Source organism: Vicugna pacos, chromosome 27, assembly GCF_048564905.1.
Source record: "Vicugna pacos chromosome 27, VicPac4, whole genome shotgun sequence".
NCBI lineage: Eukaryota > Metazoa > Chordata > Mammalia > Artiodactyla > Camelidae > Vicugna > Vicugna pacos.
Genome location: NC_133013.1, coordinates 12,973,405 through 12,997,530, shown reverse-complemented (window position 1 = coordinate 12,997,530; position 24,126 = coordinate 12,973,405). Strand labels below are relative to the sequence as shown.

Here is a 24,126-nt window from a genome sequence, read left to right as displayed (position 1 = left end):
TATTAAACCTCAAATTCCAAAATATGAAGAAACTTAAAATGACATCACTTGAATATGGCATATGGTACGGAAAACTGTATAGAGAGGCAAACTAAAAATAAACATTTAAATACTAAATAAGAAAGTAAAGAAGTAAATGAATTTAAGAAAGGTAAATATCCAACACAAGAAAAAAGACAAAAATTAACTTAAGGAAAGTACAAAAAAATTTTTAGTATGGATAAAAAGAAATTAATTAATTGTAATTAATTAGAAAAAAATGTTTGAAGAATTAATAAATCACTCCTAGAGCAAGATCAACCACTAACAAATTTAAATAGGAAAAGAATACCTACAGCACAAACAAAATACATCTACATATATTCAGCAGTAGGGAAAAAAGCAACTAAAGTAAACAAATACATATAGACCGAACATACACATAGCAACATAGACATGTATAAATACAGATATACAGTTACTACAGAGATACAAGGTACATTTCTCAATTGTGGCCACATATTAGAATTATGGGAATGGAAGGAGGGTTGGCTTTAAAATAAAACAAAACAATAAGAAGGTTGTCAAAGAGTTTCATCCAAAAAATCATCAGATCCAATGATGTAACTTCCTTTCACGTTATCAAATAAAGGATTGTGTGGAGAATATTTGAAATGTTCCAGAAAAATGAAAAAAAAATCATTTTTATAAGACTGATTATTAAAAAACAACACTTAACTGAGCACATTTGAAGATCTAATTGGCTTTATTAAATGATTCTTGAACCAGACAGCATGTCATCTAACAAACAGAGAGACTCTGAGGGGTCACACAACAGGGGAGGCTTTTATAGTAAGGAGGGCAGGACAGGAAAGGAAGTCATGGACGAAGGGAAAATGAACGTTCGTTGCAGGAAGGTGCAAGCTCAGGGGATGACGACTTCTCATTGGCTGAGCTGCGGCACTTTCCATTGGCTGGGCTCGTTGCTAAGCGAGAAGGACGTCTTCCTTTCTCCTGCTGGGGCAGTGAAGTAGTTGCCCTTGCTGTCTGGAGGTGCAAAGTACTCTTTTCTTGTTGAGGTCAGTAATTGACTTCTTCTCACTGAGGTAATTGGCATCTTCCTGTCTGGCGGTAATTGGCCCTGAGTGGTAGGGTGTGAGAGCTCCCCCTACAGGCCTTCCTGCCTCCAATCTTAGTTGAGGCTTCCTTTCATTAATTTTCACACCAGCGTATCAATGAACGCCAATCCTGAAAACATGAAAACCACAGGCCAATCCCACATCCTACAAAAGATAATTGTGGAGAACATTATGAGAAAAATACGCTCCAGTGCAGTAAAAGTTTGTACCAAGATGCGGGAATAGATGCGTAAAAGGAAATCTATTATAATAATTAACCATATTATAAAGTCAAAAGAATAATTACAAATGTCTCAATAGATGTTAAGAAGACATTTTGTTTGTTTTTGTTTATGAGGTTTTTTTGGGGGGGGCGGTAATTAGGTTTATTTATTTATTTACTTATTTAATAGAAGTACTGGGGATTGAACCCAGGACCTCATGCATACTAAGCACACCCTCTACCCCTGAGCTATACCCTTCCCCAAGATGGCATTTTCCTAAGAGCTGATGTCCATCCATGATTTAAAATAAATCATTTTTAAATAGAAATAAGTGAATACTTCCTCAACATGTTAAAAATATTGCAGACAGTAAACCAAAGTCAGCCTTATGCTCAGTTATGAAAAACCAGAAGTATTTCCATTAAACACAGAAACAAGATCAGGATGTCATCTGCCACTATCAGTAAGTATATGGTGGGGTTATAATCTGAACACTAGTTTCCTCTGTCTATCGCAGACAGTGACCTCCAAAAAGAACCCAATCAACATACCAATTTATGAAATTATATTATTGTATGAAAAAGTGGATTACAAACCAATATTATCCATTTCTGGTAAAACACACTATGAATGCTTAGATTTGCATATTTCTCTCCTATTGATATGTATTGATATGCATAGAAAAAGTCTGTAAAGCATACACCATCCTGACACCATGGCAGGGGAGAGAATAATGAAAGGACACTGATTTGCTACTTTTCATGGCCTATAAAGGGTTTATATAGTGTGTGAGGTTCCCCTACTTCCTCGCCCCAAAGGGCATACATTACTTTCATCATCAGGAAAAATAACAATTAAATTTCCAACATAGACCAAAAAAAAAAAAAAAAACCCTAAATGAGTCACCCAGAAATATTATGGCAATTATTATTTGTGAAAATATTTGTATAGCACAAGTAGAGGCATGATTTCTCTGCCAATGAAGCCAAAGAAAATAGTCTTAGGGAGCAGTTATAGCACTACTTAAAAATAGTGAATACATCTATGGGGACGCTCTTTGAGGAAAATAATTCTTTCATAGACATCTGCGTTCTCTTTTAGTGACAAGTGTCCTGGAGAGTATTTAAACATGCTTTTCGTGGGAGAAAACCCAAAGCGAGATGTTGTGATGGTCCTGCCCCCCCCCATCCCTTTCTGACCCCTTCGGGTCTCACTCCTGCCCTTCCTAACTCTTCCAGGAACACGGGAGCTGCTGGCAGGCAGGCAAAGTTTACACTGGGCTCACAGTTGTGATTCGTTTGTCCTGCTGTAAATTACTTGAGTTAGTTGCCAATACTGGAGCACTGGGAGACTCCACATAAAAATGCCCAAACCATCTTGTAAACCTGGAGGCTCTGGTAAGGCTGCATTCACAGTCCTCGGACTCCAGGGGTCCCTAGTCCCCTGCGTGTGGCATCAGCCTGGGGAATGAATTTTGCCACCCCTGTGCCTTACAAATCCTTCAGAACCTTACAAAACCTTTAAAATCTGCTTCTAGCCTTCACCTTACTAACGACTGGTGAAGCTGTATTGTGCCATCCTCGCCAACGAGATTTTTCATCTTATGAGAAAGCCACGCTGTAAAGTTTCTGCCCACATTCCAGGTGTTATATGTCAAATCTTTTACTTGTTTACCGTTTTACTTGAAACAAGGCAAATAACACAGCGCATGCAGCCTCTTCAATAATCACCTCTAACATCCGGAGAAAGTAACGATTGCTTTTAAGTCAAATAGGAATACCAGGGTTTCAACCGTGAAAACATTCTAAGCACGATTCCCAGCCTTTGGTTAACTCAGAACACTATGCAATGCTGCCACCTTGTGGCTACATACATTAAGTGTCCCAGCATCATTTCGTGAGGTAATGTTGCCCTCTGCTGGGCTATCCCAAAATTTTGTAAGTCTAGACGAGTTCTGAGATCTAATTGTGAATGAAATACCCATCAAATTATGCAGGTGTGACTGCTAACAGTGGCTAATTATCTGTGGATAGTTGCCATATGGCCAGTTCAATGCCTGTAATGTCATGGAATCTTGGTGTTAGAAACAAATGCAGATTTTCACCTGAGGAGGTTGAGAACCAGGTCTCTTTGAGAATAAGAGAAATTCATGCAGCTGAGATGGTTTGGATCAGTGACTCCCAAATGCTTTCTGCTGGATGCATTCAAATCAGCTGGGAAGCGTGCTAGAAATCTGTATCTTGGATTCTAACTCAAAAACACCTGGAATCTGTATGTTCACAAGTTCTCTGGTAACTTGGTGGGCACCCTGATTCATGACGCACTGGGTGACATGCCAGCCAGTGGCCCCAGGTTGCATTCACTCACCTGTTCCAATGTCCTTGAGTGTTTAGGCGCAGTGTGCTGAGTTAGACTTCATATCAAGATAAAGAGCCTCCCCGATTCAGGATGTGCACTGTTAAACAGGGAACTACACACGTATGGTTAAGTAAGACAATTTAGTTCCTGCAAGAATGTACAAAATACAGCAAAAAGGAAAAATAGGGATCCCCGTAAGTTTTCTCCAGTGAGAAAAGAGTGGCTTTCCAGGGAACCGTATAAAGACCCAGGCACTGGCCAAGAGACCTGTGAGAATGGAAGCCAAATACAATTCCAGGTAAGAAAACGACTTCACAGAGGTGCAGAGGCTGATAGGAGAACATTATTGCTGAGAATGTATAAGGACTTAATTATTCCTGAACTGTAATGTTTCCAGTGAGGGAGCAAGAAGGGAGAACTGCCCAAGAAGGCAAGACGCACATCAAAAAGCCTGTAGAGCCTGCAAAGATATAGACATGTCATCATGTAGATGAGATACAGGGATCCACAGGGCATTTGCACAGGAAGGGACAGAATCCAACTCGTGGAAAGAGTTCTTAGGAAGAGGGTGATGATGGATGACACAAGGCGACTGCAGAGGAAAGAGCCCAGGAGAGCTCAGCCTATGGATGAGGGGGATCCAACAGTGATGAAGAATTCCCAAGCTGGACAAGCAGAAGCATGCGCGATTAGATGGGGAAGGTTGGGCAGAAGGCAGAAACCAAGGTAATTCCCAGGGTTATTTCTCCCCACCCGCTAAGCACCTGGGTAAACATAGGTAACACTCCTCCAAAGAAGAAAATAAAGAGGGGTGAGCTGATGCTGAATTCAGATAGAAATTCTGTTTTGAGACGCTCGCGTGGGCCATGTTGGACTCTCTAGTAGCCTGGCATTTGAAGAGAGGGCTCAGCTAGAGATTTGAACACAGAAGTTAACCTGAAGTGGGTGGTAAACCCAGCCACGAGTATTACGTAGACTGAGTGCAAAGAGAAAGGAGACAGGAAGGGCAGAGGGGAGATGGACACTTAAGGAGCCGGACAAAGATGCTGGAGAATGAGGAGCCAGAGAAGCAAGAAGAGAAACAGGAGAGATGGGGAGCAGTGAAAGTCTGAAGGTAGCTACTGAAAGGACCTGAAAAGGGTCATGAGTGTTTAGGGTGTTAATCTGCGCAGAAGTCATTTGCACAGTTGTGCTCAGGAACCCAAGAATTAGAATTTCTAGAAGAGGTGGATTGTCAACACTGTGGGTACTGAACATTGAAAAGATCCCAGCCCAGCACAGTAGTCTTGGTCCTCACCCAGCTACTAAGAATCTCCACGATTCACAAACAGAAAGCAACCTTATGGTTCCCACGGCTGGTAGGGAGGGAGGGATAAACTGGGAGTTTGGGAAAGGGAGACACAAACTACTATGTACAGACTGGATAAAGAACAAGGTCCTACTGTGTAGCACAGGGAACTATATTCAATGGCTTGTAGTAACCTGTAATGAAAAAGAATATGTGTGTGTGTGTATGTGTGTATATATATATATATATATATATATATATATACATACATACATATTCTTTTTCAAAACTTTTTAAATTTAAAAATTTTTATTTTTTCCTGGTGTACAGCATAGTGATTCAGTTTATAAAATAAATTTATAAAATAAAAATTTTTAAATTTAAAAAGTTTTGAAAATTAATCTCCATGACCTTGGTCTTCATTTCATCACCTGCAAAGCGTAGACGTGGAACCAAACGCCTCCCTGGCTCCGGTCCAGCTCCAGAAGCGTCTAGACCTATAACTGCTCAAAGTCTCACGGGCAGTCAGTGCCACTCCTGCTGTCTTTCTTCTCCCTGAGATAACAACAACTCTATGCCAGATCACCCTACTGAAGTCAGCAACTCCTTGAGGTGGATGCTATTATGATCCCATTTGTAGATGAGGAAACCGAGGCTCAGCAAGGTTAAGAAAGTTGCCCAAGTACACACAGCTAAAAAATGGTAAAGCAAGGTTTTGAACCCAGAGAATCTGTGCTCCAACCCTCGGTCGATGCTGTTTCCCACCAAAGATGATGAAAGAAGCCAAAGGAAATGTTCAGAAGACCCTTTAAGCTTCTGAGAGTTTCAGCCAGTTTGAGAGTTGATCTTCCACTAAAACTTACGCCTCACATTTTGGTCTCAAAGCACATCCAAGTTGAGCTTCCCCACATCTCTGAAGAGTTAAGCCAGACAAATTCCATGAATGACTTCATCCTTTCCTCTAATTGACACCAACCTTCTTGGACCTATCATTGTATCTGGAATCCTATCGTCGGAAATAAACCAAGGAATTCACATCTGCCTTTGTCACTAAGTGAAATCTTTCCCATTATATCTCCTTCCTAGATGTGGCTACAATTTCCTTAATGGATCAATTGTTTGGATAATTCTTAGTTTCTTGGTAGATTCTCCTTCTCTACTGCACCCCAAACCACATCGCTCCAAGGAGTGACCGAGGAAAGCCATGAGAACTCAGAAAGACCCCTTGACATCTTGCATGATAAAACCATAGTCCTTAAGCAGAAGGCTTCCCAGCTGCTCCAGAACGCACCATGTCATTGACCAAGTGGCCATGTTACCTGGCTGATACTTCTCTTGCAAAATGGAATTATCAGAGCCTCACTGTCCCTTCTGTGCCTTACCCACTCCATCTTTGCCTGTAGAAAATTGTTGCATCCTTTTAGGTACATCTCAAATGCCAGCTCCTACAATAAGTCTTTAGAGACACTGGGAACCCGTCGAATCCTCTCTGTCGAGCCCCCGTATCACTTACCTGTAAGCATCCATTAGGACACTTATCGCTCTTTGTGTCTGTGTCTTCTTGCTATTTCTGAACAGGGTTTTATTTTCACAGGAGCGTGAGGCAGGGCTGGGACATTATCAGTCTTCCGGCTGATGGCCAAGCTCACCCCACCCCCAACTCCTGCACACTCAGCTAGATCAACACATTCTAGGATCTGGTCCTCAGCCTTACGGGCCTGGGAACTCGATTTTTTAAGTACATACCATACAATCTCAGGGGAGACATTCCCAGACTAACTTCACCAAATTTTTTAAATTGCACAGAATGGCAAGTTATTAATTGACAATAACTGGTACTTGGCATGCTCAGGTATCAGTATAGTGAGGTGTCTACAAGAATTTAGGGGAGGGATGGGATTAGCTACATGAATAAAAATAATTACTGGCACCAGCCTATGCTGCTCCAATTGATCCACCTCCACCATAGAGTTTTATCTGTCAAGCCAGAGAAGACCCTTCTGCGGACGGAGTTAGGGAATCAGGGTCTTTATATTTCTGTGTCTGTGCTGGCCACCTTCCTTCAGGCCAAGCATTCCTTCTCCAGAGGATAACACACTTGATTAGCGCTTCAGTTTCTATATTGTAATATTCCCCACTTTACTACCATATCAATACTGAGACAGTAGCTAACTTTCTCAAACGCTTCAGCTTCATAATTATTAACCATCTCTTGGTTTCCTTCCATAGCTCATGTGAATCCCATCCACTGGGTGAGGATTACACTACTGTAGTCTTAGGAGGAGCTCTTGTAAGTTTCCCTAAGAGCACACAGTGTCTTGCTTCTGTTTGCATTCATACCACCATGCCTGGCTCAGGGTAAGTTCTCAATAAATATTTTAATTTGCTCGAATGTGCCCATTCAGCTATTTACTTCACTCATGAGGTAACCCTGGCAAAATTGCATGCATCTGAGAAACATTTTGCCACTCCTAAATCGGCACTATGCTAACTGGTAAGTTTAATTTGTCATTTACTTTGCTATCTCCAAAAAAAAAAAAAAACTGACAGCTGCTGACATTTTCCAATGAGGAAATCACAGTGAGTGTGCTGGGTAGGCTGCATCATTATTGAATGAGTCATTTTAAGACAGTGCTTCTCAAAGTGTGGTCTCCAGAACAGCACAACAGTGTCACCTGAGAACTTGTAAGAACTATGAGCTCTTAAGCCCGTCCTCAGACCTATTGAGTCAGAAACTCTTGGAGGGCAGGTCTCAGTAATCTGTGTATTAACAAGCCCTCCGGGCGATTCAGATGCACGCTCACCTTGGAGAGCCTGTGCCCTAGTTTGTTCAGGATTTTGCACGTGATTTCAATGGCTCTCACCTGCAGATAAGCAGGCACCTTCAGGCTCACGCACACTGACCCTGATAGCGTATCGGATGGTAAGCAACCTTCAGCAAGACAGTCCCTGTGATATGCCAGTCAGCTGGCATGCAGCCGGTCCCGCACTGTGTGCAAGGGTTACATTAAATTCAGACAACATTTGGTTGATATTGTTAAAAAAGACAGCCCTGACAAGCCACACTGGGAAGTATCTCCAGCCAAAACAGCATTTGAATGATTAAGTCATTAAGAGCAAGGCTGTTTGCCAGTTATAAATCCTAGTCCTTAACACATCAGAAAAGAGGAGAAAAGGCAAAGTATGACCAAAGCTTCATAGTGATGTTCATTATCCTAGGGACGGAAAAGAGAACCCATTTGTAGCTGGCTCTCGGCAGAGCAATTAAGAAATCATACTCTAGGCATCAGACTCTGAGAAGCCTTGCTGGGTGGCAGCTCATCCAAGCAGCAAGGGGAGGGTGGGAATCTACAAGCCGCACCTTCAAGGAATGAGAGCGAATTGCTCTGCCTTAAGTGTGCACTGTGCAGAAAGGGCCGGAGCTGGGCAGCCCGGCCACGTCCGGCAGTGCTGCTCAGATGCCCTCTGCCTCTTTTGTAGCCTTCTGTGGTTAGAAGTAGCAAAAAGAATAATGCCCTGGGTCAAATGCAGCCAAAGGAAATTTGCCCTATTCCTGGGGTGAATGGATAATTACTGTTTGCCAAAAAAAACCTTGTTCTAAATGCGGTCGTTATGCAGTTACGAGAGTGTCCCTTTCCCTTTCAAAAGTATACTAATTTTTAAAAATTTGGGGGGTAATTAGGTCTTATATATGTTTATATATATGTCAGTGTATATAATATATATATATATATATATACACTTTTTTTTTAAAATGGATGTGCTGGAGACTGAACCCAGGACCTCCTGCACACTAAGCATGCGCTCTGCCACTGAACTATACCCTCCCCCGCAAAAGCATCCCAGTTTTCATGATAAAGTACATGGCCACTGCAGCTACTACTCAAGTGTTTCTCCTTCTTCTTCCTCTTCCTTTCTCTCTCTCTTTTCTTTCCTCCCTCTCTAACTCCCAACCTCTCTCTCTCTCTCCATATTTTCTGCCGTCTGTAAAGACATTTAACACCTGTCTTCCCATGCTCCTGAAATCCAGCCACTAAGAAACCCCGGAGTGACCCACGATTGGTCACGGCACTCCAGGGGTGTCGTTCTCGTGAGTGGTGTCATTGGAATTGGGCAGGTCACAATCTAGACAGACAACGCGGTGCCCTGCTAAATGGAGTCCCTGGGCTGAGATCTCAAACGCCAGCCTGTGTCCATCTGTCCAGTCCCTGAATCTCTAAATAACTTGCTTTCCTCAAGCTGATGGAGGCTAGGGCTATGCAAAGACCCAATCTTAGAGCTGGAATTCTATCTGCAAAATTGATCAGGATCATGCCCCATGTCCATTCCCTCACTGCTTCTCACAATTGGCTGGTTTCAGTATTCAACTTAATTGTTTTTTTTTTACTTCTAGCCCTTTGATTGAAGACCTAGTTGACCTTTGACATCTCCATCCTCTGAAAGATACAATCTGATTCTCATCTCCTGGCTCCAGTGTTCCAGTCTGCATGTTATCTGCCCTATGCATGTCCAAGTGGTCTCCTAGAAAAGGAATGGAGGGCAGAACTTGATAAGCCTAGGAAATCAACCCATCCAGAGACCATTCTCTGCCCCCTGGGAGATCAGATATGATCGTATTTCAAGATCCTGAAAAGGTTGACGCAGCTTAATTTCTCTAGTACAACGTATAGCTTAGGATCCTTTAGGAAGTCCCTGGAACAGACATACCGATTGTCAAGATATCAGAACTGAAGTGCTCCCAGGACGATCAGCCTCTGCGACACTTAGAGCACAGGACATCCAAATATCCAACCCTGAAATGGGGTTATGGCATCTGGGGAGACCACTTAAGGATGCATCTCTGAAGAATATGGCTCATTAACACCCCCCAACCCAGCTGCCCCATCTTAGAGTCCCCCAGCAGGTGCACACCTAGGACACACATGGCGCTGTGGACACAGGATGGACTTCCCTAGATACCTTTCCTGTAGGGAATGCCCCCATTGATTTACTCAAACTCCACTACCACTACGTAAAAATACTTCTTCATTTACCTTTGCCTTCCCTCCCCTCAGACACCCCTAAGGCCAGGCACACTCTGATCCACTTCCTGTCACAATGACTTAGTTTGGTCCTTTCTAGAATTTCATGTAAATACACACACTTTTGTGTCTAACTTCTCTGGCTCAGCGAAACGTTTTTAAGGTTCAACTAGTTGTGTGTGTCAGTGCTCTGTGCTATTTTATTGTCAAATCACATGCCTACATATGAATATGTCACAAATTTTAATCTATCCACTTGTTGGACATGGTTGATATTCCAGCGTTGGGTTATTTTGAATAAAGCTGCTATGAAAATTCACATACATGTCTTTATATGGACTTGCAATTTCATTTCCTTGGGCAAATGAAGAGGTACGAGATGGCTGGGTCATATGTTATGTCTATATCTAGCTTTATTGAAAAAAAAAAACTGCCAAAGTGATTTCCAAGTTGGTTGCACCATTTTCCATTCCCAGAAGTATTAAATAAGAGTTCCAGTTGCTTCAACAGCCTCACCAACAACTTGTAGCTAGATTTTGTTCTGTTTTTCGTTTTAGCCGTTCTAGTTGATGCAGACTGGTATCTCTTTGTGGTTTTTGTTTGACGGTTGGGGTGTTCTTTCTATTGGCAAATACTTCTGCATATGTTGAACTATTCAAGTCTTCTTTATCCTCATTCTCGTCTGTCTGCTTTTCTAGCCATCACAGAGAAAGGAGTGTTAAAATCTCCAACTGTAGTTAAAGCATTTCATAACCTTGTGATCACTTTTCAGTCTTTTCATGGATCTGCCTCTCTGGGCTGTGATATTCATGTTTGTTTCTCCAGAGTTCTAGTTTCCTCTTTGCCCTTCCACACACTCTTGGTGAGACAAAAAGGCAAGAAGGAGTTGCAATAGGAGAAATTGTTTTCTCCCTCTGAGATGAGGCAAGATGCTGGTAAAGGTTCTCCCTCCAGGAAGGAGGGCTTGGCTGTTGGCATCTTTCACCATGGTTACTCTTCCCCTCTCCCTGCCAGAGTCACAAAGGGGACTCACGTGACTTTCACTGTGAGGATCTGGTGGGATTCCTGGAGGTAACTCTTAGGATTTCCCCCAAATCTGCAGTCTCTGGGAGTTTTTCCCTCACACTTGTCCACAACTTCTCCATCCAGTCATCTGTCAATAGACACCTGGGTTGCTTCCATGTCTTGGCTATTGTGTATGGTGCTGCTGTGAACATTGGGGTGCAGGTGCCTTTTTGAATTAGAGTCTCCTCTGGTTGGATGCCCGTCTCCTAGTGATTTTTAATGGGTGCCTGACAGTGTAGGTGATGCGGTCCAGTGCGCTCTTCCCCAAACAAGGGTTAGGTTTTCTTCTGGGGAGGCGATCAGGATTGCACATCACTGTAATTTAGTTGCTGTTTGATTTTACTGTTTTGGGGTAGTTACACTATACTTCGTGTTTCTTCCTAAGCCATGGTTCTGTCTTCTAAGGTGTGGTCTTTATTCTGAGTTTGTGGCCTTTATTCCTAGTTTATGGCCCTTTTGGAATCTCAGCTGAAGATCTGGGCTGTAGTCTCAAGTCCTTCCAAATGGCAGGAATTGGACTCCAAACGTAGTCTCCCCAGCAACCTGCGGGGACATCCCTGCTGTTCCGCTTGGCTGCCCAGATGTTCAATCGCCAGGCACACGACTGCTGCGTTGTATTCGGTTTTTTTTTTTTTTTCTTTGTGGATGTGTTACCCAGATGTTTTTCCTTTAAAAGTGAACAATAGCTTCTACATCTTTAACACTTGGAAGCATTGCCACCACCATATATTTAGATAAAGAAAATTTTCTCGGGAAATAAAAATAAATGAAAGCATCGTTTTGTTTACTAATTAAATCCAGGGCATTCAGTATACATTTTTCACCTGTTTCTCTGCAACACCTCAGTTACTAATTCCCTCAGACATTCTCTCCCGGAGCTTTACTCATTTCATCTGTTATAAAATCACTGTTTAAACTCTTCTCAGGTTAATTTGGAAACTTTGAGCCTGATTTTAAAAATGAAAACTTACCTGTTATTCGGTGAGTTCCATCTGTCCTGATGGAACTCCAGTCTGGCTTTATCCTGGAAGCTTTACAAATTTTAAAAATATAAAGGAGATAAGAGATTATTTTCATGTTTCATATTATTGGTCCTTTTCTCTTTACAGCATTTTCTAAGAACTTATTTCAATAATCTATACAGCACTTTGATTTAATATTATAACTTGAAAAATGAATCATATTAATAGAGAATCATATTATTCACTATTTGTAATCCACTTCCTCTATCTCAAGATACATAATATGTACTTTTTTTTTCTTTTCTAGAGTTCAGAAAATAAAGGCTCTGTTTTTGGTCAATGTATTGTCAGTGCCTACTCTTAAGACTACACTCTGCCACATCTAGCTTAGGAATCAGCCAGTGACTTGATAAAAATTAGACATTTGGGGAGTTTCTTTGTATTCCCTCATTCTCCAGGGTTCTGCGCTAGAGACCCCAACTGGTATCTCAGTTTGTCTCTTTACTTTCGTCAGACAACCACTTTCTGCTTGGCCCCTGGTTTCCTCCACAGAAGATTGGAAAATGCCTTCATAGGAAAAGCCAGGCTAAATGTGGTGCCTCCTGTGGGCATTTCCCTTCCTAGAGATCAAAGTCACGCTAATCTCACTTGGGTTTCTCTTCAATGAGTTCCAAGAGTCGCTTCATATGGAGTTGTCAGTGGGAGGTTTAATCCCATTCAGTATCATCCATCTGTCCCAGAACCAGAAATGTGCAATGCTCAGTATGTTTTCTCTGGCAATTTGAAGTATCCTGTGTTGGAAACTGTTTCTTTAAAATACTAGTTTGCTGGAGGCGGGGATATAGCTCAGTGGTAGAGCCGTGCTTGGCATGCACAAGGTCCTGGGTTCATTCCCCAGTGCCTCCGTTAAGGGGGGGAATAATTTCTAGTTTGCCATACTTCCCCCTAGAGACCTAAATTTGTAATAAACAATGGTACTTTGAGATCTGTTTAAAAAATGAATGTAAAATCACCTTTTCTTCTTAAATTTCAAAGTCTTATTTAACCTCTGCCACCAGGTACTTGATCTCTTAAGTGACTTGGAGAAACACATGTGCTCACTAAATAACCTACAATTTTTAAGAAGTCAGAATAAGAACAGAACAGTGTCACGTGGTTTAGTGAAATGTGTGAGATTGGAGTCAAACCAAATTGATGATGTGACCATTTGTACTTTTCTCAGCTTTAGCTTTATCATTTGTAAAATGGGAAAAATAATTACTCTCTGCATTGTTCTTGAGGTCCATGTACGAAGATGTTTATAGTAGCACTGTCTACAGCAGCAAAATTTTTAAAACAGGGTAAATGTCTTTCAGTTAATAAGGCTATGGCTGAATAGATTATGGTATATCCATGTGAAGAACTAGTATGCTACCATTAAAAAGAATACCTATGCACTTGACTTTGAGGGCTTTATTTTGAGGCATTAAATAAGAATACAGACATGTGGATACAATTTTTAAAATATGTAACTGTATGTACCTGTATCTGTATAGTTACACTGAGGAAAGTCATGGAGGGGCATGTGCTGTGTTAACATAAGTTCCCTGGATAAAGAGAGATGGGAAGGGGAGGGGAAGGCAGACTGACATGGGAGAAAGAGAAGAAGGGAGAAGATAAGAAAAAAAGAGGACAAAAAAGATTTACATCAAGAAATGCATTATAGATGATCACTTTTAAACATTTGTATAAAATTTTATGTATAATCGTTTACAGGAATTGAAGTGTTGACTTTTCAATCTTAATATACATTTAGTACAAATGTACATAAGTTCTTTATTAAAACACCTGAGTTATGAAAGGCAGTTAGAGATGAACAGAGTAGATCCTAAACTTGAAGACCTATCTCACACTCACATCGCTTACAAAACAAGTCTTGATGTACTGCTAAACCTGGTAGACTTACTGGCCTGACACAATCTGACTTTTAGTTTTAATATTCTTAATATTCATTTTAGTTCTAATGGTCTTTGTATGAATTTTGACAAAGGAAAAGCTAATAATCTAGGCCAGCTATCTCTTTACAATGCATTCCCTCTTTGTAATTTATTCCTTGGTTCCAAATGAATGGCTGGCTAAAGATTTTCAAAGAGTGAGTGCTTAGTATGTAAACAAAAGAATAAATTGAGCTTAACTCCTAAATTGCAATTTTGTGAATTTGTACTAATAAGTGCTTACTTGCTTAAATCTTTCCAGTTCTTCCCTCACCCCTACAGTTTTCTTTTCTTTTTTTTTTTTAATGTTTTAAATAGATATTTGGGTAAATCATAGTCAACAAAAAAAATAGCTGCCATTGAAATGCTGGAATTTCTAGATTGCTGTTAGGCAGTCAGCAGTTTTATATAAAAGGCCAGCTATGACTAGGGAGTGATGCCAGTAGCGCTGAACTGTCCGTCTTGCTTGAAGATACCACTTGCCTTACACGCCTAATCTGTACAACATGTATTTGCACTCCTTACAAATGTTGGTGGGAACCAAAAGTGCACGCTGAGATTGGCATTTGGCCTTTCCAGAGCCCTTGAGAACTTAGACATGTTGACAGTGAGATGGACTCACTGTGTCCAGACAAAGTATGAGAGCAGAAGCCTCTGAGACACTAACAGTACCCTTGGGAATGTGGGGAACAATTGAGTGGCAGGTGGGGCATGGACCCTAGAATGCTCTGCCCCCCCCCCCAGCCCCCCATAGACCTTGTTTAGATCTCTTGGCTCAGAATGCGTTCCAAGAATCTCTTTCTCTGGATCGTAAAGGAGGCAAGGCGCTAGCCTGCTTGTGACAGATGCCACTGATAAGAACAAAAGGATTCTCTTGCTCCTGCCCTGAAGGTTAGGAGTGAGAAGGAAGAAAAGAGAAGAAAAGCCTGAGATGGAATTTTGAGCCCGATTGTGATGTATTTAATAATCCTGAATTATCCCCAAATCATTACCGGGAATAGAGAAAATTTGGGCTGTAACAAAGGAAGAGACCCACACCACCACAGAAACCCTAAGTGGACAATTTTGCTCTTCTAGTATTAATGTCTCTTATTTTCCCCCATCTTTTCTATTATAAGGCTCCATAAGGACAGCTCTACCTTCTTCCAACTCTTTAAAACCAACTGCTGAAGTCAGATAATTTCTGCTATGTTTGCTACCGATTAGGAAAGAATTCAGTAAGATCCCTTTCTGGCACTACATTTTTGGAGTCGGGGAGACTTTAAAAAAAAAGTGCATGTGTGTTTGTGTTTGTATGCATGTCGGGGTGGGAGAAGGGTCATCTAATTGATTGCTTCTAGAAATTTCCTGTGATTATATATGAACTATATGAACTGCTTTACAACTCAGAGCTAGGAAAAACATATTATCTTGGAAACTGATAAACTTCTTAATGGGCAGTAGCTTAAATCATGTGAAATATTAAATGTTAAAAAGGGGACCTCAATCAAGAAAGATTGGGGTGGGGGCCTCGTCTGAGACACTCAGGATACTAACTCTCTTGGGGGATGTCTATGCTGAGAGTGTTTTGATTTGAATAGTTGAGCGCTTCGGAAGGAGTTGGCCAAACAACACCACAGGCTGTAAACCATAGTTCTTCGAGTCTCTAAGGACATTTAATGAGCTACTCTGCTCAGTGATCCAGACAATTTCATGACGACTCATTGATCTTTGTGACCACACACCCTTCAGGTTAGTCTGATCTAGGCTGGAAGTTTAGGAACAAATAAATAAACAAATAAAACAAATGAGTCCTTAACAGTAGTGGATTTATTTAGTACAGCCCTCAGAAAACACCTATTTTCTGCAGGCTCTTCCAACTTCCAAAGAACTTGATTCGGAAAAGTGATGACGAAATATACAGTATCTTCCCCCAAAGAGGGGTGTTCCAGCAAATCTGAAAATGACATTGAGAACTAAATGGAAAGGACTAGAGAGAAAACCAATGGGACTTTGTGGGATAAATAGACAGCCACCGTCAATTTAAAGGCTGGATGCTTAAAGGAGTCAAAGGATTCTGTTACAGATACTGTACAGGGCTGGTTTAAGAAAATAAAGAGTAGATCAGACACGCTTATGCAGATTAAAAACACTAGTATGTAGGAAGCTGTAGTGGAAATAAAATGTCTTTATGGCTCAAGAAAGTCAAGCAAATAATAGTTTTTGTTCTATTTCATTTTATACCAGAGTAAAGTCTTTTTCTATTTCTCCTGGTGGAGAAGAAGAAGGTGGTCAAGCGGGCTCTCACATCATCTATAATGTCAGGTATCTGGCCTATTAGTGCCACTGGGGCAACCCCAACTGGAAGGATTCAGGTGGATGGGAAATATTACCAACAATATATTTATAACGCCCAGAACCAAGCAAGACCGATCATGTTTCCCACTGTACTGCGTTCCTCTTGTAACTTGCTTGTTAGAAGTTCACCAAGACTGAATGCACGGTTTTGCCTGAGGCAGGCAGCTTTCAAATGTGTAAAATGAAGAGATAAGCACTTAACACTCCAACTAACAAGAGGAGGCGCATCCTGGGGACAATTAGAAATGAGCTGGAAAGATGAATATCACCCTGGCTACCATCTTGTCTCAAAGGACATACCTTTTTTTTTTTTAAACACCTTTATTGTGGTAAAATTCCTGTACAGTAAACTACACATACTTCAGACGTAAAATCTGATGGATTTTGATAGATGTAAACACCTATGAAACCCCCACCACAATCAAGATGGGTAACATTTCCATCACTCCCCAAGAGGTGCAAATTTTGAACTCCCAATTTATCCCTTCCCACCCTCTTTACTCCCTGGTAACCATAAGTTTGTTCTCTATGTCTGTGAGTCTGTTTCTGTTTTGTAGACAAGTTCATTTGTGTCCTTGAAAGACACCGCTTGATCCAACACAGGGCTTGCTAGAACAGTGGACAATTTTTGAAGCCTCTGTTTGTTTGTTTTTTTTAAAAAGTGTGCAATGTAACTATCTTTCTTTAACTAACGTGAGAACAGGGAGGAACAGCCTTCTAATCTAATTACACAACTGCAGTTTAGTACAAGCCCCCAAATTTGACAAAGATCAATGTTTTTCAGTATCAGAGGTTTTGTTAACAGATGAGAAAAAATGCCTTTATCTGTAAATCTTAGGCAGGAAGGAATGATAAATTCTCCTTTTGTAACATTTATTTCCTCCCAGAATTGGTTAGGGACTGTGCTCAGCTTGTGTGTCCAATTCAGTAAGTCAAAATTCATTGATAGTCCATTACTGTTAGACAAACTCTAGTGTAAGGACTGGCGCTAAATCCTCAGACCTTTTCCCTGCTTGATACTTTTTTCCTCTCCATCTTCTCAACTTCATCATTGACGTGATGCATTATAAACAGACATATTTATCTTCCAGCTAATCTCAAATGGATGGAATAAAGAGCTTGACACCAATTTGAAGCTTTTCTCCGCCTCCCCCCCATCATTTATTGTAGAAGAAAAATAGTGCTACAAAAATGGATTTTTTACAGCTGGCTCAATAAATCTAGGTGCCTTTCTCCTATTCTCTGTCCCTCTGCAAACATGCCTCTATCAAGATTAATATTAAATTCAGCCCAAGGCTGAGGAGCAGATTGGAGCAATGACAAATTCCTCACCATTTCCCCACAGATCTTTTACTTTTTCTGCTACGTTGAGAATTTCAAGCTTGCCCTCAAACTAGACACAGTGCAAAAGCACTCCTGTCACTGGATCGAAGTCAACTTTTTAAAACTCTGACACACGGATACAACTGGACTTCTTGATGTGTTGTTTGATCTTTCAGTCTACTGCTTTTTTTTTTTGGACTTTCTGCAAAATTTAGATCATTCATAGCTGAAGTCTAGTCAAGAGTTTTGAAAGGAGAACAAAGAATGAGTTAAATATTTTTAGGTCAATTGTCCCTATCTTTTGGGTTTTATCAGTAAAAAGTATTTTAAAAAATGAGAGGATGAAAATAAGATGCAGATTCGAATTGTTTCAAGTACAGACACACATTCACATAAACATCCTCTTACTCATAGACATAGAATACAAACTTGTGGTTGCCAAGGGGGCAGGGGGTGGGAAGGGATAGACTGGGATTTCAAAATTGTAGAATAGATAAACAAGATTACACTGTATAGCCCAGGGAAATGTATACAAGATCTTATGGTAGCTCACAGAGAAAAAAATTGTGACAATGAATATATATATGTTCACGTATAATTGAAAAATTGTGCTCTGCACTGGAATTTGACACAACATTGTAAAATGATTATAAATCAATAGAAATGTTTTAAAAAATCCTCTTACTCTCCACTATTTCTTTGATTTCATGATAAAAACCTCAGAATAAAAGATCGTTAAAAATGAAGTTACCGTGTGCATAACTGAATCAATAAATGTCATGATGCTGACCGTAGAATTCATTACTTAAATATATTTATTTACATATAATCACACTACCTTCTTCCGCAAAGGATTTACATAATTTGCCTTAATATTAACTCATGTTTAAGAATATTTATCTAATCTAATGCAAACCAAAGATGAGTACTTCTCACACCAAAAGGAACAGCCATCCCCTGCCACTGTCTCTAACACACATCCCTGCTTGTCAAATGCCAGTGGATTGACTGTGGATGCTGGAAGAGCCAGCATCAGTTTTTTGTCATTGGAAACATACAGGGGCGAGCTCAGTGTAGGTCCCCTCGGACTCGCCTTGACTTTTTGGTTCAGCCACGAGATATTATAATCTTGGCCAGCGTTGTTGAGCCTGGGACTGTCATTTGCCACTCACTGTACCCAGCAGGGGCTGAAACATGAACTCCAATGCCAATGCACTCATTTGCAGTTGGCACTGCACTGGACAGTGAAACCAGCATTGATCACCCACCGCGTCTTGATAGACTGTCTGCTCAGAAAACCTCATTAAGAATCAGAATGTTCCAGGGGAGCAAAGAACATAGAATGATGGATGGGGCATTTCAAACAAGCATGGAGCAGGAAAATGTCATGGGCGTTGAGCCTCCCATGTCCAGGTTCTCATTTCGGCTCCAGTACGTACAAGGTGTGTTGTCTTTTGCAAGGACCTCATTCTCTCTGAGCCTCTAAATCCTCTTCTGTAGAGCAGGGGTGATAAGTGGGGTTGTTTTGAATAATAAGTACTCTAGCTTGTTCCACGTATTATCTCATTTCACCTTCACAACCGTCTGACAAGGCTGAGACCAATTGGCTTGGTTTTACCAATGAGAGGAGACAGTGCCGGACATTACGATCCTAATGAGATGATGCACTCAAATCCAGCGCCAGGTCTCTGACTGCCCACCCTCCTTCCAGCTCTTCCCACAGTGCTCTGGGCCTCTCCATGAAGAACATGGTAGTAGAAGGCCATATAGGTCATTTCATTTTTACTGCCCACATTTGCATTTTAGACGCCGTAAGAACAGAATGATTCGGCACTGTCGTGAGCATCTACAGAAAAAGTGCTGTGACACCACATTCCCCCCCACCCCCGGTGCCCTAGCAGCCTTGGTCAGGGCAGGATATTAAATGCATTTCCTGCCGTTTCTATGATTTTGTTATCATAGTGGGTGGGGTTGGGGACAACAGAGCCACTCAGAGACCTGTTAGATGCCCCCTCAAAAGTTCATGTTTAATTAAATTTTTAACAATTTTTATGTAGGTGAAGAAAACATTCAGACAGATGTAAATAATTGCCTAAATCTGAACTCAAATTGGGTGAAAAGGAGTTTCAGAGTTTATTAAATAATTATCACCGTCTCTCCCCACTCACCAACCCATCCTTGTTTATGATAAACCCTTAAAAAAAAAAACCTTAAAACATTAGCCATTTTTGGCCACCAAAATCTGATAGTCCTAGAAATTATATGTTTCTGTGTTCTTTTTAAGCATGAAAATTAGGAATTTTGTGCCTTATTGGTAACACGTGGGACTTATTGTAAAATCTCAGCTGGGATATGAGGGCCGTCTAAACTTGGACTAATTTCTTGACTTCCTCAGGGTCTAGTTTCTCATTTATACATGGCCCAATGGTTTTATCTCATCAGAATGTTATGGAGCATAAATAAATTAGCAGATATTAACATACTTAATTTAAAAGTAGTATAAACATTCTGTCTGCAAAAAAATGCCTGTAGGAGAGGGTAGATAGAAAGGCAGGTGTGGTGCCTGCTTCAGGTGGGAAAAGTGAGGAGACAGGACTGTTCAGTTTAAAAAAAAAACAAAACCCACAGGTTTTGATGTCACATTGACCTGGATTCAAACCATGATTTTATCACAAACTGGCAAGATTCTTAATCTATCTGGGACACCAATGTATAATATGAGCTTAATATCTATGAAAGAGAGACATGGATATAAAACTGAATGATGGCCGGGAACAGAGGCAGATGAACATAGGCAGGGGCTGAGCAGGGAGAGCACGTGATGATCTCTGACCTCCGTCTTTCTGCCTTCAGCGCCTCGTCCCAACACAAGCCCCAGGACAGCAGTGATGTCCCAGGAAGAGAAAGCGCAGGGCAGCCACCAAGAGAAGCTTTGATCTGCTCCCCTTCCTATTGCTGCCTCTCTCTCCTTGGGACTTGTGCTGAGAACTTGAACTGTACACTTTCATATCGTTTAAGAAAGAAGAGATATTAGGCAGTTCAAGGGGCAGCCACTTGGCAAACATGAAAGCCTGTTCTAAGACGTCTTTATAAGCTCCATCCCCATTGGGCTGCTCCGCAGAGCTGCCCCCCTGCAGAGCTAACGGAGGCTTCAAGACTAGGCTGCTTATGGCCCGTGGCAGCAATTAGAGAAGCCGCCCTTCAGCGCAGGGCTTTATTTTATCCCGTGATTGCTGGGGAGAGCTACAAACAGCATCCAGCAGGCAGCGACAGCGTTACCTGCTATCATGGTCAATTTCGATTTCCTTTCTGTCCGGCCGCCTTAAACACTGGAAAAGCAGTTTTACTTAAAAGGCTGGGCTCTGCACCTCCAGGTTTATCAGAATAAAGCAGAAATCAGGCAGAGTAGTTTTCAGGGGACAGGGGGTAAAAAAAAATACAGTGTGGAGGCAGGAGGTTTTGAATTACAGTGGGCAAAGACAGCCGAGTTCAGCTTAAGACTTTAGACATCCAGATAGGTGCATTTAAAATAAATGCCCCTGTAAAGGCCATCTGAACTCTCCTGCCTTTTGTTATCAACATAAAGCAAGCCATTCAGCGGTGATTCTCATAAATTCCAGGGATTAAGCCGCACAGATTGCATTTGAGATTCAATAGCACGTTCTGAGGATGAGCAGGATTTTTTCTGGCATACTTTTCACTCAGGCAGTGGCAGGAGCACCTACCCGTTTTTGAGATCTTAATTTGAAAATGATAATAGTTGCTTATTGAGTACTTTAAGGTACTAGGTAGGAATCGTTCAAGGACCATACATACTATTTCATTTACCTCTCGCAAAGATACGTACCCTACAGGAGACGTAGTTTAAGGATGAAGATATCAACGGTCAGAGAGATTATTACCTTTCCTAAAATCAAATACTTAGTAAATAATGGAGATCCAGGGTTTAAGAAAGGAAATTAGAGAGTCAAGGTGACAGCTGATCTTTCACACTCAAAAAAAAAAAAAGTTTTTTCCATCAGGCCACACCTCTGATATATTCAAAATAAAATGGCCATATTTATTTGGCCAAGTATAAAATGACATAAATTTGAAGATGTATCACGAAGAAAAAGAAGTCTGCCAATTAAACTGACAATCGATTTCAAGACACACTCTGATTTTAGAGAGTGATGAAATGTAAGTGGAAATGTACCTTTTAAGATTCATGAAAAATATCCATTTAAAAGCTAGCCTGAAAAGTAAAAAAACAAAAGAAAGAAAGAATATGATGACACAGTTAGAGGGCAAACTGATGGTATTCAAGGCATATGCTGTTTTTTCCAAAGCCGAGGATAAGACTGCCTGGGATTCCACTGTCACTGTTTCAGGACTCCTGCCTGCAGGTGGCAGTGCAGGCCACTGGATATGGCCTTTGGCCTTCTTGGAAACAGTTTTCAGAGGAGGACCAGAAGCAGACAGGAAACCTGCTTTCGCAGCTTTAATTATTAGCTTCTGTGCTGGTTCAAGCCTCAGTGTCATTTCTGTCCCATTTTCCTCTACTCATCTCCTTTTTGGTGTCTTCTTTCTCCCCCTTAACTCTTTTTTCTACCCACAATTTCAAAGTCCAAAACAGGTAGACTTGGAGTGGATATAAATACATCCTTTTTCCTTGAAAGTCAAATCAGAAGTGTGGGAATTACCTAAAGAGAAAGAAGCTGGTGCCTTGGTTAGTCTATGATTCTAGGATGTTCTGGGGTCTTGATTGTGTTTATCTGGAGAATATTCTAGGTATACTCTCAAAACAGAGATTACTTTATAAAAAGAATATTTCTCAGGTAGATCCTCCAACCTCCTGGTGTAGCTGGCGATCAAATCTCTTTGTATCAAAACTCTTTGTATCACTTTGCAGCCCTATTCACAATAGCCAGAAGGAGGAAGCAACCTGAATGTCTCCTGACAGATAAGTGGATAAAGAAATATGGTATATACATATAGTGTAATATTATTCAGTTTTTTTTTAAAAAAGAAGAAAATCCTGTCCCATGCTACACTATGGATAAAACTTTAGGACATTATGCTAAGTGAAATAAGGCTGTCACAAAAAGACAACTACTGTTGTGATTCCATTCATATGGGATATCGAAAGTAGTCAAACTCATAGAAACAAAAAGTAGAATTGTGGTTGCCAGGGGCTGAGAGGAGAGGGAAATGGGGAGTTACTCAATGGGTGCAACATTCAGATTGGCAAGATTAAAACGTCCAGGATCTGTTGCACGACTATGTGAACAGAGTTAACGCTGCTGAACTGGGAACTTTAAAATAGTTAAGATGGTTCATTTTATGTTACATGTGTTTTTTTTTTAACCACAATTTAAAAAATAAAAATAGATGAAGGAATATGAGGTTTGGGAGATGAGTGGTGGGGAGTTAAATCTTAGCTCTACTTCTGACACATGACCATCTTTTTATGTTTTAATTTTCTTACTTATTGAGAGAACTGATCTAAATAATCTTCAAGATTCTTCGAGCTTTAAAATCCGATTACCTTGCAGTTATGAAAAGAATATCCAGCCACTGACTCTGAATGAGGCAAAGTCCTCTATAGGACAAAATTCTGACCTCCTTGTTTTCCAAAAAATCCCTTTACTACGCTCAGTCAACAGTAGCAGAGAGAATCAGTTCACACCTGATGCTTAGTGATCTGCATTTCACTAAGTAATTCATGCCGGAATACATGATGATAATTTGAAAAAGGCTAATGTTTATCTTAAGATAAATGTGTTCCTTATTATTAAATATTCATATTGTGTTTGTTAAATTTTTTAATGTTAATCTTTTTTGTCTTTGTGCAAGAAAAATAAAAACAAAGATCATTAGAAGAAAGAGATCACTATTTTGGAAATTATCCTAATGTCAATTGAAGATGGTCTGAATGAAGGAAGTGACAGAGGGTTGAAAAGAAAGGGACAGAGATGAAAAATGTAGACGCTGAAACTTGGTGAGCGTTAGAAATGTACCACAGGTGATTCTGAGATTTCAGTACAAATGGATCGGGGTGATAAAGATACAATCAATATTTGTAGAAAGGATGGCACCGATGTTGAAATAACACAGGAGAGAGATTGGGTCCAGAGATAAAGAGGCATTTTGACAAGAAAGGATGGGTTCTTTGAGATGAAGTTTTAAGAGAAGGAGGAACAGCCAGTCTTGGGCTGAGCCTTGGAGCATGGCTCCAATCAGCCGAAGTCATTGCAGTTGCAACAGGTGCCTGAGATGATGTACAGTTTAATAAGTAAGGAAGTTATGAATAAGGAAGAGGCCCAGAGACGGGTGTAAACAGGAAGGATGAGGAAGTGGTGAAGGCAGAGGAGTGAGGACGAAAGACGGCCCTGTGCCAGGAGGCAGAGGAACGTGCCGGCAGGGAGGTGTCGGCGAGCAGTGTCCTTGCTCAGACATGTATGGGAAGGAGGCCACCCAAAGGGAGAAAATTCCAGAG

At 40.9% G+C, this 24,126-nt stretch overlaps 2 long non-coding RNA genes across 7 annotated transcripts in view; one reads left to right on the top strand and one right to left on the bottom strand.

The window, feature by feature from the left end:
- Nucleotides 1-734: 734 nt before the first annotated feature.
- LOC140689828 (uncharacterized) overlaps nt 735-24,126 on the bottom strand; it is a 46,680-nt gene continuing 23,288 nt past the window's right edge. For 3 of the 5 annotated variants that reach the window (XR_012064963.1, XR_012064960.1, XR_012064964.1), the window contains one exon: nt 12,020-12,084. This is a non-coding gene — a long non-coding RNA (uncharacterized lncRNA). Of the gene's footprint in view, nt 1,263-12,019; nt 12,085-24,126 lie in introns of those variants that run through there. The other 2 variants (XR_012064961.1, XR_012064962.1) reach the window with 1 other exon arrangement.
- Nucleotides 983-10,307, top strand: LOC140689829 (uncharacterized). Of its 2 annotated transcripts, none has more exons than XR_012064965.1 (3): nt 983-1,058; nt 7,197-7,325; nt 9,361-10,307. It is a non-coding gene; the product is annotated as an uncharacterized lncRNA (long non-coding RNA). The 2 variants fall into 2 exon arrangements; XR_012064966.1 differs by having other exon boundaries at nt 1,012-1,085.